Source organism: Podarcis tiliguerta (genome assembly GCF_965153285.1).
Source record: "Podarcis tiliguerta genome assembly, chromosome: 1".
In the NCBI taxonomy this organism is placed as follows: domain Eukaryota; kingdom Metazoa; phylum Chordata; class Lepidosauria; order Squamata; family Lacertidae; genus Podarcis; species Podarcis tiliguerta.
This window is the reverse complement of record NC_139534.1, coordinates 95,554,204-95,569,893: the sequence shown is the minus strand read 5'-3', so window position 1 is coordinate 95,569,893 and position 15,690 is coordinate 95,554,204. Positions and strand designations below refer to the sequence as shown.

Below are 15,690 nucleotides of genomic sequence, written 5' to 3'. Positions count from 1 at the left end.
TCAGTGTAATTTTGGACAGAAGCACACATCTGCCTATTTCCCCTTCCTGGTTACCATATAAGACTGTCCCTGATAAAATTATGCAGACATGCAGCTAAATTTCCCTAAAACCGTCTCAAAGGTGGTATTGACAGAGCAAGCGCATACTCCCGATGTTTTAATTTTGTCCTGAAAGTTTCGGGTTCATAGTCATTCTCACAAATGGCCTAATTTGACAGACAGCCTTTGCAAAGAAAATTAACACAAGCTATCCTGTCTCCTGATCATCTTGCTGGAAAGAATACAGCAAGGATTGTAAAAGTGCGTGCTTAATGGCTGTGGAATTAATGGATTTGAGTTCTGTGTTGACAACAAATGGCAAGCTCCCTTGAATTCATGCTTTAAAACGTATTTAAAGCATTCATTTGCTGAGCTTTGAGAACACACTAAGTATGGGTGCCCTTTTCTCTCTTTGTTGCATGCTTTTTGTTTTTAAGGGGGGGGGGAGTATTGATCTCTCCTCTCTTGTGTACTTTGAGATCAATTAACTGCATTAGCCCTGAGGACACTGGGAAATGTGAGTGCAAGATATGACACTCTACTTCCTGGGCCAGGAGAGGAGTTGGCTGGCCTAAGGCTGTGTGGTGGAATAGAGCTTGCCTATTAGTCATCTGCTATGCTAAGTCCAGCATTCTCTTTCCATAATCATCACACAGCCATGTGTTCATCAGTTATTCCAAGAGTTGAACCAGATGAGTTGTTTTCTCTTCTTCTACACTCCACAGGACTGGCTTCACATTTCCTTTTCTTTTTTGCTTCTTTTCTTTTATTATTATTATTATTATTATTATTAATAATAATAATTAAGAATACCCCATCCATCTGGCTCACCCATCTGGTTTCCCCAAAAAACAAACCTGCTTCCTTAAAATAGGTAGACTGCTACCTATTTCGGAGAATCAGATGACATAAATTGTTTGGGGAATCAGATGGCATAAACTGATCAGAATTATAAACCAGGTTTCAAAAAACTCACTGTTCTATGTAAACCCTATGTGAACATGGTAATGGGCTCACCTGAAAGCTTCACTGATAGCTTGGTGGGCACTTTGAAAGATAAGAACCACTTCCCCAGTTGCTGTTATTGAATCGTAAGCTTCTTTTTAAGCATTGTGGTAAAAAACAATAAAGCCTGCCATAAACCAAGTGAAATAATTAGTTCGCCCAGTTCAGTGCTCTGTATGTGGGCATTGCTGGGCAGTTTCTCTCCAGGGTTGCAGACAGGAGTCTCCCAGCCAAGCCTGGAGCTGACAGGGATTGAATCTGGAAGCTTCCGCACACAAAGAAGCTATAGTTCTTCCCTGATAGCTAGGCTTGCCTTCCATTAATTTGTCTAGTATTCTTTAAAAGCAATCTAAGGTAGTGGCATGAGCAAATGTTTATTCTGAAAGTGTGGTCCAGGGGAAAAAGCTTGAGAACCACTGTTTTTAGAGTGAATCAGCATTCATTAATAATTTTATTAAAAACAAACGTACACCGTCAGCCAAACAATTGGCCAGATGTGACCCATAACTTCTAACTAAACAGTGAAAGCAGTTTATGGTTTACTGGGAAGAACAAAATGAGTAATAAGCTGGGCTGGCCCTACTATAAGATAATTCACAAAAGTAGTACACACTGCCACATTTCAGGGGAAATGCAGGCCCCTGTGGCCGTGGAAGCCACAGCTTCAGTGCTCTAGAAATAGCTATTGGCGGTGAGGACCTGACACCAAACCCATTTTGATTGAAACCATTATTGATTTATTTTTTGTTTATTTAGTTACTGATTTGACTTTAAAAGAGAAACCGACAGAAATTCAATACAGTCATAGCATTTCTCAATCTCTTGTTGCAAACAGACTTGTCTTTGCATTCTTTGCTGTGACATATTTGCCAGATTGTGGGGGCAGAGTTGGGGCCTTTTCCTTTCAGTTGTTAGGCATGCCCGGAAGCCCATCTTCATATTTCCAAATTCCGACTCCACTTACTCAGGAGCGAGCATCCAACATATTTTCAGAGGAACTGTCATATTTATCTGTCTAAAATATGTATCTCTCAGACAACCAATTTCCAAAGGGGTGAATGTGTTAGTCTGTTGCTGTAAATACAAAAACAGAAAAATCTCGTGGCACCTTAAAGGCTCAACACATTTATTGTGACATTGACTTTCATGGGCCAGAGTTCACTTCATCAGTTGCATCTTGGCAACGCTGAGTAAATTAATATCCGTAGTGGGATAGGAATCTATTGGCTTGGATTCAGAGATGCCTGGAGTGAGTGGAAAAGCACTTCCATTTGAGCAAGGCAGCGCTGTTGAATTTCTCCAGTTTGCCCATCCCGCTGCTGCCCCCATCCCATGCCAACACAGGGGGATTTTTTGTGGGGTGCAGGGGACTATAATGGGGGGCAAGGGGCAGGAAAGTCCCAATGTGTGGCAGGGATTCCAATTGATCTTTTCCAGGGCTTTTTTCAGCCGGAACTCCCCAGACCGCAGGTGGGCGCTATTGTAGGATTGCCATAATTCAAAAAGTGATTTAAATAATTTTTTTAAAAGCTTTTTTCCCCCTTTTTGGAAATGGGTTGCCATATGTCCAGATTTCCATCCAGACACTGTTTCCGATGACTGAAACTCAGCTATGTCCGGGAAATTCTGGACGTATGGCAACCCTACACTATTGTCATTATAAGAGAACAAGGGAGGAATTTGTGGTGGGTTCCAGCACCTCTTTTTCTAGAAAAATAGCACTGATCTTTTCTATGTTGCCGCTATTCAGAAAGATTTGAACAGAGACGGTGGTAATTTACACAGCATTATTAAGATGATCACCAGTTATGGCTGCTTGCTTATTTTGCATGCATTCAGTTGTCATGAACTATACTTTCTGCATTCCATTGTCATCATGCAGAAGTTGTTCTACATTTCAAGACCTCCATGCTGAGATAAAACTGGAAGCCTATCCAGACACTAGATTATCTCAGTATTTTTTTTATCTCATCCCAGTCCATTTGGAAGACTGCACTGCCCATTTCTAGATGTGGAAATATGAACATCAATCCTTGCTTAGATTATATCCGCCACGGAGTCAGTTGTGCCAACCATGGTCACCATTATGGGTTAGCTTTGTGGGTGGTGACATGTATCTATTTGTAGAGTGACAGTAAATTTATGTGTTTTTATGACATGTAGGTTGGTGTGTAATTTGGAAACTTGTGTGGGCAGAACCTTGGTTGATGCATATGTACCTGGCTGGCCCCAACTGAAAATCATTTTCTTTAAGAGTTTGAACATACATAACAACCTCTTTGAAAATAGTTTTAGGTTTCTTTAATCAGCTTTTTTTAAAACAACAACAACAACCAAGTTTTAAGCATCTTTCTAGGCGTTCTAAGCATCAAAGCACAGTGGTGGTGTCAGCATTCCCTTGCCTACTTTGCTTATAATGCCAAGCTCTTAAGAAGGAACTTCCTTGTCCCTTTTCCAGAATAGTGGCAAGATGAGGAAGGGAGGAGATAACAGAGATGCTGCCAGCACGGCTTCTTCTGTTACAGCGGCAAAGAATGTAAAAAGGAAGAGGGGGCAGAGGGAGAGGACAGTGCTGCTACCATGAAGAAAAGGGTGGGAAGCGGAGGAGTATGGGTGGCAGCAATAGTAGGCCTGTACTGTTCTGTGTCCAGGGGAGCTGTTTACCAGCTCCATCTGGTACGCAGGCTGAGACCCTACCTGTCTGCAGACTCTCTTGCCAGAGTGGTGCATGCTCTAGTTATCTTCCGCTTGGACTACTGCAACGCGCAGTACGTGGGACTACCTTTGAAGGTGACCTGGAAACTACAACTAATCCAGAATGTGGCAGCTAGACTGATGGCTGGGAGCGGCTGCCGAGACCACATAACACTGGTCTTGAAAGACCTACACTGGCTCCCAGTACGTTTCCGAGCACAATTCAAAGTGTTGGTGCTGACCTTTAAAGCACTAAACGGCCTCGGTTCAGTGTACCTGAAGGAGCGTCTCCACCCCCATCGCTCAGCCCGGACACTGAGATCCAGCGCCTTCTGGTGGTTCCCTCACTGAGAGAAGCGAAGTTACAGCGAACCAGGCAGAGGGCCTTCTCAGTAGTGGTGCCTGCCCTGTGGGACACCCTCCCACCAGAAGTCAAAGGAAAAACAACTACCAGATTTTTAGGAGACATCTGAAAGCAGCCCTGTTTAGGGAAGCTTTTAATATCTGAAGGACTATTCTATTTTAATATTTTGTTGGAAGTTGCCCAGAGCGACTGGGGAAACCCAGCCTGTTGGGCGGGGTATAAATAATATGTTGTTGTTGTTATTTATAATTATGTACTGGTCAGTGGCAGCAACAAGGAGTGGGGCAGGGGGGCATCTTGTTTGGGGGTAATCTATCAACTGCAGGGGGTTCCAGCAGCAAGGGAGCATCAGTTGCATGATGCCGATGACCCCCTGAAGCCTGGTGCCAGTCCTGTTTTCTGGAAATGCTCTGAGAGAACGATCCCATTCGAAACTGAGATTCCAATCTCTAAACTGGAACGTGTGGGTGATCTGTGTGGAGCAAGAGAAATCATCACAGTTTCTGGGTTCCAGGAAACTGCAAAGGCTACGATGAAATCCTGATGAGTATTTCTTGCTAAATTAAGAGCTGCTTGATTCATCCCCATTGAGAATTTATTTTTGCACATGGTGTATCACACAATGCATCCTCCTAATCCAGTGGAATCTAGCCCATTCTTAATGTTCCAAAAGGAAATGTCAGTCCCTGTGATCAAACAGCCTTTCCCTATCCAGCAAAAATTTAGTCCGCAGAGTAATATTTAGTTTGGCAAAGGGGAAAATTCTCAAGTTGCACAATATTGTCATAACTTTTGCTGCACCCCTCCCCTCTTCCTCCCCCCCCCCCCTTTTCTTTTCCCTAGACTCGCCTGCCCTGCAGAAGTACATGTGTGAAGACATTCTTCTGTCCTTTCGGAGTTGTTTTGGTTAGTAATTTAGTGATGGCTAACAAAGACACGTACTGTTTATGATTTCCATTCTCCCAGATTCCTAACACATTCTACATACCCTGGCAAGGCAGTGGGCTCTGTCAGAGGAAGATAACCAGACTCTTAATGATTCATTCAAACTTCTTTTTTAAAATAATAATAATAATGAATTATTTTAATGCTTAATAAAAGAGTTTTTCCCCTAGGATTTTTTATTATTATTGGGGAATAGGGTTGACATTCAGTTTCTTGGAGGAGGGGAGAATTAAGGAGATGGCCTATCTACATATACACAAGTAATTCACTATATAGTGCATCTCACCCTGTAAATCGGGGTCGCGGCGGACTGAGCTGCCTCTCTAGGAACACATGTCAATGGTCTTCATACGCAAGGGTGGGGGGAAACTTGGGGCTCCTCCAGACAACCTGTTTATTGAGGATTCACCCTGATATGCTTGCACAAAGCTTATGCAGAGGTTTATCTATGTCTGGTTTTTATTGAATATTTGCTCTGATTTGTTTGTGAGGAGGTTACACAGCAATAAGTGGATATAAATGTTTAAAATAAATAACTGGTTAAAATTTTAGATGGCTTGCTGTTGAATTAGTGCTTGGAGGACTTTTAAAAATATTCCATTTTAATGGGGTTGAAAGGGTAACTGCATCTCACCATCCATTAGCATTGAGACTGTCCTTTTGACCTAAACAGGACCATTTTTTTAATAAATGGGCTTATATGCAATGTTAACAAAGCACATGGACTACTGACAGATACAGTTAATAAATTTATCAGGATAGCCCACTTGTCCAAAAATGAAGATAAAAAGATGTTCAAGACTCTTCAGGGTTTCATAAAAACAAAACAAAAACCACTAGACAATTGTTGAAAATGTTTGGAATGTACTGAATGTAGCAATGGTGTTTTTTTAATGGTATGGTTTATGAGTTACTCATTCTTAACATGTATTTTCTACCTTTGTTAGCAAACTTATGTAGGCAATATGTGAGATTTTAGACTTAACTCCCCCCCCCCCCTTTTAAGAGTGCTCTACGATGCATTTACCTAGAGGACTGAAGACCAAAATTCACCTTTATTACCTCATCCCAATAGTTCCTCCCTTGCTCATAATATGGTACACCTCTATTTTCCTTCAAGGGGGAACCGCTAAGGGTGGGGAAAATGTGATGGTTAGCTATTTATGAACCTCAAGTTGCTAGGTGATGCCATGTGACTTCTTTGTTTAAAGAGCCACCCACATTTTAGCATCAACAACTGAAAGAGAAAATAAGGTTGGAGGGAAAACAAAGTGCTTTTTTTCCCTGGGTGGGGTGGGTGAGTTGACTTGAGCTACAAAAACTTCCTAAAAATAAACTGCTCCTATATGCCTTGCAGCATAGTTCTTTTATCTACCAGCTTGTGCTATGGATGGGTGACTCGTTTATTGAGGAAGGAACATCAATGAATCATCCAGCAGAGAGAGCCTCAGAATTAAGCCTCTTCCACACACCCACATCTCATTATGTATATGAGTCACGCCACCAGGATGTATATATGCATTTATCTATGTAAAAATGTGTAAGAGAGAGAGCAAGCGGGGGAAAGCATGGTAAGGTAGGCATTGCTTGTTAAGTACAGACAGATCCTATAATATATAATCAACTTGCATAATGCAAGTCCTTTTTTCTAGATGTGTGAGCTCCTACTGATGCTATTGCACAATTGCTTCTAGCCATTAGAACAGCAGTGGAAAACAGCAGAAGAAGAAGAAGAAGAAGAAGAAGAAGAAGAAGAAGAAGAGGAGGAGGAGGAGGAGGAGGAGGAGGAGGAGTTTGGATTTGATATCCCGCTTTATCACTACCTGAAGGAGTCTCAAAGCGGCTAACATTTTCCTTTCCCTTCCTCCCCCACAACAAACACTCTGTGAGGTAAGTGAGGCTGAGAGACTTCAAAGAAGTGTGACTGGCCCAAGGTCACCCAGCAGCTGCATGTGGAGGAGCGGAGACATGAACCCGGTTCTCCAGATTACGAGTCTACCGCTCTTAACCACTACACCACACTGGCTCTCTCCAGTCCTCCCCTTTTGCCCCTCCAAACACTTATCTGGCTTTTTGGCCAAGCTGCACTGGGTACCAGCAGCTACTAGCCACTATGGCTATGTTCTACCTTCAGTGTTGATAGAAGTATGCCTCTGAAGGCCGGTTGGTGAGATTCACAAGTGGGGACAGTGGTGTTTCCTTCCTGTTCAGCTTGCTGGCTTCTCATAGGCACCTGGTTGGCCATTCTGTGAACAGAATGCTGGAGTAGATGGGCCATTGGCCTGATCCAGCAAGCTCGTCTTATGTTCTCACCCGCTGTTGTCTCACCCATTCTGTTCACAGAGTGTAGGGCAGGTATAGATGCAGCTGGTCCAAAATGGGGGTTGCTGGCACGGTCAATCTGTTTCAAAGGTGTCAGTAGCAATCCTTCTCTACAAGTGCCACTGCAGGCTGTTCAAGAGCTCTGTATTTGGATCTGTATCTTCAAGTTTCAAATGCTAACAGTTGTTAGGCCTCCACAACTTGAGATCCACCAAGCAAAAGTCAGTCCTTCAGTCGTATGTGGAAGTCTACGAGGTGCTTAATAATTGTCCCTCCCCCCCCCTTTTTTTTTAGCTGTTTGCAATGAAGAACATAGAGTAGAACCAACTGATGGGCTCTGTACAACTTAAAAAGACCACAGATTGTGTAGATCCAGCTCAAGGATCCAGGAGTAAGAAGTGGGAAATCTTGAGTTTATGGTGTCTGAACCGTATCGTGAAGGCTATATTAGAAAAACTAATAAAAGTGCAATTTGTGGTTTAAAGTGAAACCAGATGGCTCAGCATGCTGTGAAACAAATGTGCAGGGCAAGTTCAGTTCATTTCTCCAAAACTGTCATACTTGTCAGGAGCCTCTGGTAACTGTGTTCAGCTGCCCCAAGTGGTGAACCACTGAACTGCAAGTGGCCACCTTTTCAGTGAAGAACCTTCCGGGCTGATTCTGCCCACTCAGGCTAGCTGTTAGATCTTTTTCATCAGCAAGAGCTACAAAGGCTTTCCAGTGGAGACTTGTCTTGCCATCTGGCTTGCTCCTTGGCCTTGTCTCCTGGTTTGTCCTCCATTCCTGCCATCTCATTTGCCACATGGTACATGGTTCCTGGTTCCTGGGCAGGCTCACCTCAGACAATCTGGGTTCTGGCCCTAGGTGGCCTTGAAAGCCCTGGTGGATTATCTTAATCAGCCAGTGGCATCGGTGGTTTCCAATGCTATGGGTCTCACTATTCTCTTAGGTCACATGGGCCACACTCTTCTGATTGGTTCATCAGTGCAAGTATTTCTGTTTGCCCAGTAGAACGATCCTCTCTCTCCTTCCCCCATACACTGTTCTGGGTTTTTCCCTGACCCCCCGAGAGCCAATTTCAGGGGTGGCGGGCATGGAAGGTGGTGTGGGAAAGCCCTGTTGCGCAAGTGACAGTCCTTTATGCAGGGCACAAGGCCCATGGCTCTCTTCCTGACAGATGCTGAGAGGTCAAATCATATTCAACCAATGCAGTGCTGTCAGGGACTGGGCAGAGGAGAAATGGTGGAGACCACCTCCCCATCCTGACCCTTCCAGGGAGGAGGAAGGGGAAGACAGTTTAGAATTACAACAGGGGTTTGAGGGAGGTCACAGCTCAGAGGCAGATGAGGGGGAAAGTTGGGAAATCATGGGAGAGTCAGAGCAACACCCGGCTGACATGTTGTCATTAGAAAGCATTCTAGACCCTCCATCTCCCAGAACCTGGCAAACCTTAGAAGTGGGAGAGCAAAGAGCTCAAAGACAGAGGACACGTAGTAGCATCCATAGAGGAGACTATGAGAATCACGAAAGAGGAAGTGGGAGAGACGGGGGTGGAGATTCACTCGGGACAATGACATTGTCCAAGAGTCTGGGTTCTATAGCCTCTCTCTGTAAAGATTGAAGTAAAAAAAGGATGGTAAGAAACTTTTCCTTGACTTTAAACTTTCCTGGGCAACCAGCCGGGAGCCGCTGACAGCATCCTAACAAGCGCTCATCATTAGCTTCTCAGTATGATTTGTTTTTATGCTTGTTTCAGGTGAAAGAGGGTAAAGCAGAAAGATTGGTGAGGGCAATGAGAGAATGAGAAAATTGGGGAATCAGAAAGATGGACATAAAGGCTTTGATCCTACATTCACTGAAGGAAAGTTTCCTTCCTATTTCTCTGCTGCTTTCTAAAAAGCCTCAGGGGGCTCTCCAAAGGAATGTCGGAAGGGACACAGGTTGCTCCTCCCATCAACTTCCATACATTAATTTAAGACCCCATGCTTAGTTTAGGGGTAGTCCTTTTGGCACCCCTCCACTTCCTATCTCCCATTGTTTGAGAGGGACAGCACTGCTCCAGAAAGGCTTTGAGGGTTGGCACAGATGTCTGCAGGCAGGAGGCAGAGATAGAAAACTTTCCTTCCATTAGCTTTGTCTTAGGAGCCCAGCCACAATGAAAAAAAATGAGAAGGGAGTCCACCAATTTATGCATTTATTTAGCTGTACAGTGGTACCTCGGGTTAAGTACTTAATTCGTTCCGGAGGTCTGTTCTTAACCTGAAACTGATCTTAACCTGAAGCACCACTTTAGCTAATGGGGCCTCCCGCTGCCACCGGAGCACGATTTCTGTTCTCATCCTGAAGCAAAGTTCTTAACCTGAAGCACTATTTCTGGGTTAGCGGAGTCTGTACCCTGAAGCGTATGTAACCTGAAGCGTATGTAACCTGAAGCGTCTGTAACCTGAGGTACCACTGTATTGTGGTGCTTCTCCCTAGCCTGTCTTCTCTCGGCTTCTGACATTCTGTAATCTACAGAACCTGCTATCCTTCAGATATTTTTCCCTACCAGGTATCTTTCAGATATTTTTGGACAGCAACTTCCATCACCTGGTGCTGGCTGGGGCTAAGGGAGAGTTGCTGTGGTCAAAAAATCTGGAGGAGCCTATTGGGGAAGGCAGATCTAGATGAGGGCACATTTGTATTATTTGGGTTTATCCTTAAGGAACACCATGATACACATATATCAGGGTTAGCCGCAAATATGAGTGCAAATCCTCTGAAGTGATTTCAGGCTGCGGCCTGGGAAGTTCTTTCTGGCAATTTCTTAAAAACAGCAAATCTGATCACACCAAGCCAACTTCCTGGCATAACAGATGGAAACTATTTAAAAAACTATTCCGATATTCTGTGAACACACTTCGCAGCAAATGATGAAGCATGCCTTGTGAGTCAAGCCCCATTATAAAAGATGTCTCATATATACCTCATATTACTGCCTTGCTGTCGAGCCACAAGTGGTTTCCTTGCAAAACAACCTTTGCCATTTTATCGCAGGGTTTTTCAGACTTATCTGCCTTCAGGTAAGTTTTCCCACCACTGAATATCTGCCAAGCAGTCCTTGCATATTTGCCCCAGAGCCCCAGTGTGTATTTCAGAGGATTTGGCAGCGACAGAGACATAGTCTAGGGAGCAAGCTCAGTCCACATGGTGTGCTGGCTGGGCCTTTGGGGCTTCACTGTTGCTCTGCATGTACTGACACTGTACTCTAGAGCAGCAGTAGGCTGACTTCAGGCTTGTCACCTCTTCTATGTTTTCATTTTTTTACCAGAACCCCAAGATCTACCAAATAAAGTCAGGTGCAAAAGACATACATACGGATGATACCCAGAATAGGATGATACCCAGAAAAGGGACGCTGGTGGCGCTAGGAGCCTAGGACTTGCTGATCAGAAGGTCGGTGGTTCGAATCCCTGCGACAGGGTGAGCTTCCGTGAGCTCCTCGGTCCCTGCTCCTGCCCACCTAGCAGTTCGAAAGCACGTCAAAGTGCAAGTAGATAAATAAGTCCCGCTGTGGTGGGAAGGTAAACGGCGTTTCCGTTTGCTGCTCTGGTTCGCCAGAAGCGGCTTAGTCATGCTGGCCACATGACCCGGAAGCTGTATGCCGGCTCCCTTGGCCAATAAAGCGAGATGAGCGCCGCAACCCCAGAGTCATCCGCAACTGGACCTCATGGTCATGGGTCCTTTTTAAATGCTTTCCTCAGGGAGGTTCATATGGCACCTTCATTATACATCTTTAGGCATCAGGTGAAAAGGTTCCTATTCACCCCAGGCCTTTGGCTAATTCATATTCTACAGCCTTTTAAATTGTTTTTTTTGGGGGGGTATTGTTTGGTTTGGTTTTTGTTTAAACTGTTTATTTTGTGCTTTTATCCTGTATTTTTATCTTGTGGACAGTCCTCAGATCTTCAGATGATGGGCAGTATATAAATTTAATTAATTAATTAATGATAGGCAGATCATTCTATTCATAATTGCACCACTTTTTCAGGTGTTTTCTTACAGTCAGTTCCATCCCATTTCCACTCAATCCGCAACTTAATAGAAACAAACAAAATCTGCCTTCCAATATTAATTTAAATACTTATTTTAAAAGAGAATTTCTCTTAAAACATGTATTTCTAAACACATGTTGGCATAAAGACCCAGCCCAAGACAAACAGTTGTTGATGCTATTCTTCTCAGAACAACATTTGCGTTAAGGCTCAAGTGCAAATTTAAAAACAGCAACAACCCAGCAACATCAATTTAAATCATGTTGTGAACTGTTGGATTGTTCAGTAAGATGATTCACACCATATGGACCATTTTATTTTTAAAAGAAAAATGAGAAATAGGGGAAGGAACATACACTGCACTTGGATGAGGTTGGCTACAGAAGAGGCCAATGTCACAGCATGTCTGCTTTTGTTTTATTTCAGTTGGTTAGGGATGAAGAACAGATAAGCTCCATACACTGAGCTAGTGGAACATAAGAGCACGATCCAACTTTTTAATCCTGTTGATTTCAGTGGGAAAGATGTAAAGTTGAAGCTAATCCATGTTTGTTAGACACACCCAAAAAGTCCCTTAGTACTGCTAATAAAATACAAAAATGGCCATTATTATGTAGATATATAGTGGAACCTTGGTTTTCAAGCATCTCGGAAGTCGAATGTTTTGGTTTTCGAATGCTGAAAACCCGGAAGTAATTGCTTCCGTTTTCGAACGCGCCTCAGAAGTCGAACAGCTTCCGAGGAGAGTTTCTCAATTTTCTCAATTTTGGAAGTCGAATGGTCTTCCGGAACGGATTACATTCAACAACTAAGGTTCCACTGTCTAAACTGTTTCAAAGACATCATTGAGACTATTCAACCACCCATCTCCTCAGGCACACCAACTTAGGCCCCACACCGTGGGTGTGCAGGCCATGTGCACCATGATGTCATGACGCCACGTCACAACATTGTGGCATGTGTGCGCACTACAACACAGTGGCGGTGACTGGGCCAGGGCCTGTGCCTCCGCCACGGGACTTCTGTTGGGGCCTGCTGTGGCTGCATCCCACAAGCATGTCTGGGGCCGCACCAAGTCCCAACAAAGGCCCCACGATGGAGGCACAGGCCCCGGCCCTGTTGCTGCCATGACGCCGGAACACCAAAGGTAAGGCAGGCACAGCAGCAGGGGTGGAGGCCAGGCATCCACAGCAAATATTTTGTGCATGCCCAAGTCCCCAGGGCCCCCAGGAGCTGGTGCCAGTGCATCTCATTGTTGTTGGCATCTGTCTCAATGGAAGAGTGCATCAAAAGTCAAGCTGTAAAGACCAATATGGGCGAGTCATATTTTATTGCAGCTGGGGCAGATGAAGCTGTCCAGTTTCACTGGGGCAGATGCACCACGGCGTTTCTACTCTCTGTGCTCCTCCCGGCAATCATTTTTCTTCTGGTCACTGCTGTGGATACAAGACCTGACTGTCTCCAGGCATTGCAGTTGTCTGCAGGGGATCACCACAAGGCAGGGTTAATGTTGCCAGCCTCCGTGTTAGGTCTGCAGACATCTTTATAACACAGAGTTGGTATTTTCCCCACAGTACTCAACAGTACAGTGGTGCCTCGGGTTACATACGCTTCAGGTTACATACGCTTCAGGTTACAGACTCCGCTAACCCAGAAATAGTCCTTCAGGTTAAGAACTTTGCTTCAGGATGAGAACAGAAATCGTGCTCTGGCGGTGCGGCAGCAGCAGGAGGCCCCATTAGCTAAAGTGGTGCTTCAGGTTAAGAACAGTTTCAGGTTAAGAATGGACCTCCAGAACAAATTAAGTACTTAACCCGAGTTGTAGTTGTTACACAAAGGTGTCAGTCACCTTTGTCCATGTAAAGGGCCACAATGCTGGAGTTGAGTGTGTCTTGTGGCACTGTTTTCCAGCACTGCAAGAGAAGGCCATGGAGGTGCATCATGAGGGTGGAGATGAGTCCAGCTTTCAGAACTTCTGTTGGGATTCCATCCTGTTCCTGAACTTTAAGGTAAAGGTAAAGGGACCCCTGACCATTAGGTCCAGTCATGGCCGACTCTGGGGTTGCGGCGCTCATTTCGCTTTATTGCCCGAGGGAGCCGACGTACAGCTTCCAGGTCATGTGGCCAGCATGACTAAGCCGCTTCTGGTGAACCAGAGCAGTGCATGGAAACGCCGTTTACCTTCCCGCCGGTACCACATGCCTAATAGTTGATGGCATTCTTCAAGGGAGGCAGGAATATCCAGCTCTTCCAAACAGGCGGAAAGCTGTCAGTTGCTGTGGCGAAGACCATGCTTTCTGCTGAGTACAGTTCTTGATAGTGCGCCACCCATCACTGCCTCTGCTTGCTGTGATCTGTGATTATCTTTCCAGACAAGGTTTTCAGTAGGACAGTTTTTCTGACCATTGGTCCAAAAGCCGACTTTATGCTTTTGTACATTTTGTGAGTGTTGCCACTGTCAGCAGAGAGTTGAATGCTCTGACACAGCTTTAGCTAGCAGTCACTGGCACATTGTCTAGCAATCTGCTGGGCATCGCTCCTTGTCTTTCTCGGTGCAGCAAGTGTCTTGTTTTGTGTGTGGCATTATCAAAAAGGCTATTTTAGCTAACACCTTTAATTTCAAGTGACGCTATTAGGGAATCAGCTCAAAGTATAGATTTGGATCTCATAGTAAATCCTATGAACCATCCTTTTCAAGGGTTCCTTGTGAACTCTTATTCTTTAAAAACTCTGGGCATTTAAAGAGAATTCCATTTAGAGAAAAATATTTTTAATGTTACTTTAAAAAGGGTAGGCATGAAATAGAACTTCATTAAGAACACCTCAATGTAACTCAATTAAATCTTTGTTGGTTAGTTGTTATTTTTAAAATCTAACCACTAGCTTAAATTCTCTGGTCACCAACATTTAAGAAGAGATCTTCTTTTTTTAGTTCATCTGTTTTTCTAACAATAAACCACCATGTGCTTTCAAAACTATCACCATCTTCTTATATTTTGAAATTTATTAAATTGTTTTTAAAACTGAATAGGGCAACTGGAGGGTGCAATGCTTTTCCTGGAAGCAAGCCTCATGGAAATCAATGGGATTTACTTTTGAGTAAACATGCAAAGAATAGCAAAATTGTTTTTCAAGTACTCATTCTCTTCTCTTTGCTGCTTACACTGTGATGCCCTCCAGTGGCTGATAATTTTCTGCTCAATACTATACAGAGAATTATTTAAACAGAAATAAATCATGGAAAGACTTCAGTGGTGAGTTCAGCCCATATGTGATCTGGATAGTTGTTCAGATTGCATAACCAGTCATTTCATCAGCTTCCCCCAAAAATATATGGTAATAAAAGTATTAATCATCTCAGGCTTATTACTAAGATGTATAATACCATAAAGACAAGGAGAAACAAAACACCTATTTGACCTGTTCTTTTATAGAGTGAAAAGAGAGTTGTTCAGACCTGCATTCCAAGAGGTGTGAAGCTTAATCAGAGATCAAATACAAAACATGCCACTGCAATGATACCTACTCATCAGGCTTTTGACAAGACAGTTTCCTGTCACAGCTTAATCTGCAACATAATCTAACAACAAATTAAATGTACCCTGCAGAACTAATATACTCCAACCTATCTTTATAACCTGAAAGCTTTGATATTTTTAAAAATAGCCTTGGGGTTGTGAAGAGTTAGCATGTTCCTTCATGCTAATTAAAATGATGTTTAAGTATAGGAAACTCAATCAGGGATTTACCACCTTCAAAGAGAAGGAAAGCACTATATTCTTCAGAACTTCAATGGCTCATGCCTTAAACATAGTTGTGGTCTGATAGAAGACTCTCATACAAACACAGTCACCAACAGACAATAGCTTTCAGAGAGACAATATTGTATTTCAGGGGTGAGGAACCTTTTTCTGCAAAAGGGTGTCACAATTCTGGGGTCTGCATCACACTGTTGACTCATGTTCAGCTCATAGATCATTTCCACAAGTACTACTGGTAGGTGTCCCCCATCTTATATTTGTGCAGCTGGGTCTTCGTGCCTAAGTGTAGAAACTTTGACCTGTTCCTCTTTAGCTACTGAAATTCATTTGATTAGTTTTAGCCCAGTTCATTATTGTCCCTTTAGACAGAAAATGAATCAAGTTCTAGGCTTTTGCTTCTCCCCCCCAATACCTTGCTATTCGAGTATATTATCAAATTTTTAAGATAATGTGCTTGTCTTTCTTTAAGCAAACATTCTTATTCACATATCCACCCATGTTCAAGTAACCACACTTAAGAACATTT

General features: G+C 43.6%; 1 long non-coding RNA gene across 1 annotated transcript; it reads left to right on the top strand.

Moving 5' to 3' along the window:
- Window positions 1–1,123: 1,123 nt before the first annotated feature.
- LOC310683718 lies at window positions 1,124–14,969 on the top strand. The gene is made up of 5 exons (XR_014514504.1): window positions 1,124–1,398; window positions 4,946–5,008; window positions 10,680–10,804; window positions 13,315–13,412; window positions 14,838–14,969. It is a non-coding gene; the product is annotated as an uncharacterized lncRNA (long non-coding RNA).
- Window positions 14,970–15,690: the final 721 nt, after the last annotated feature.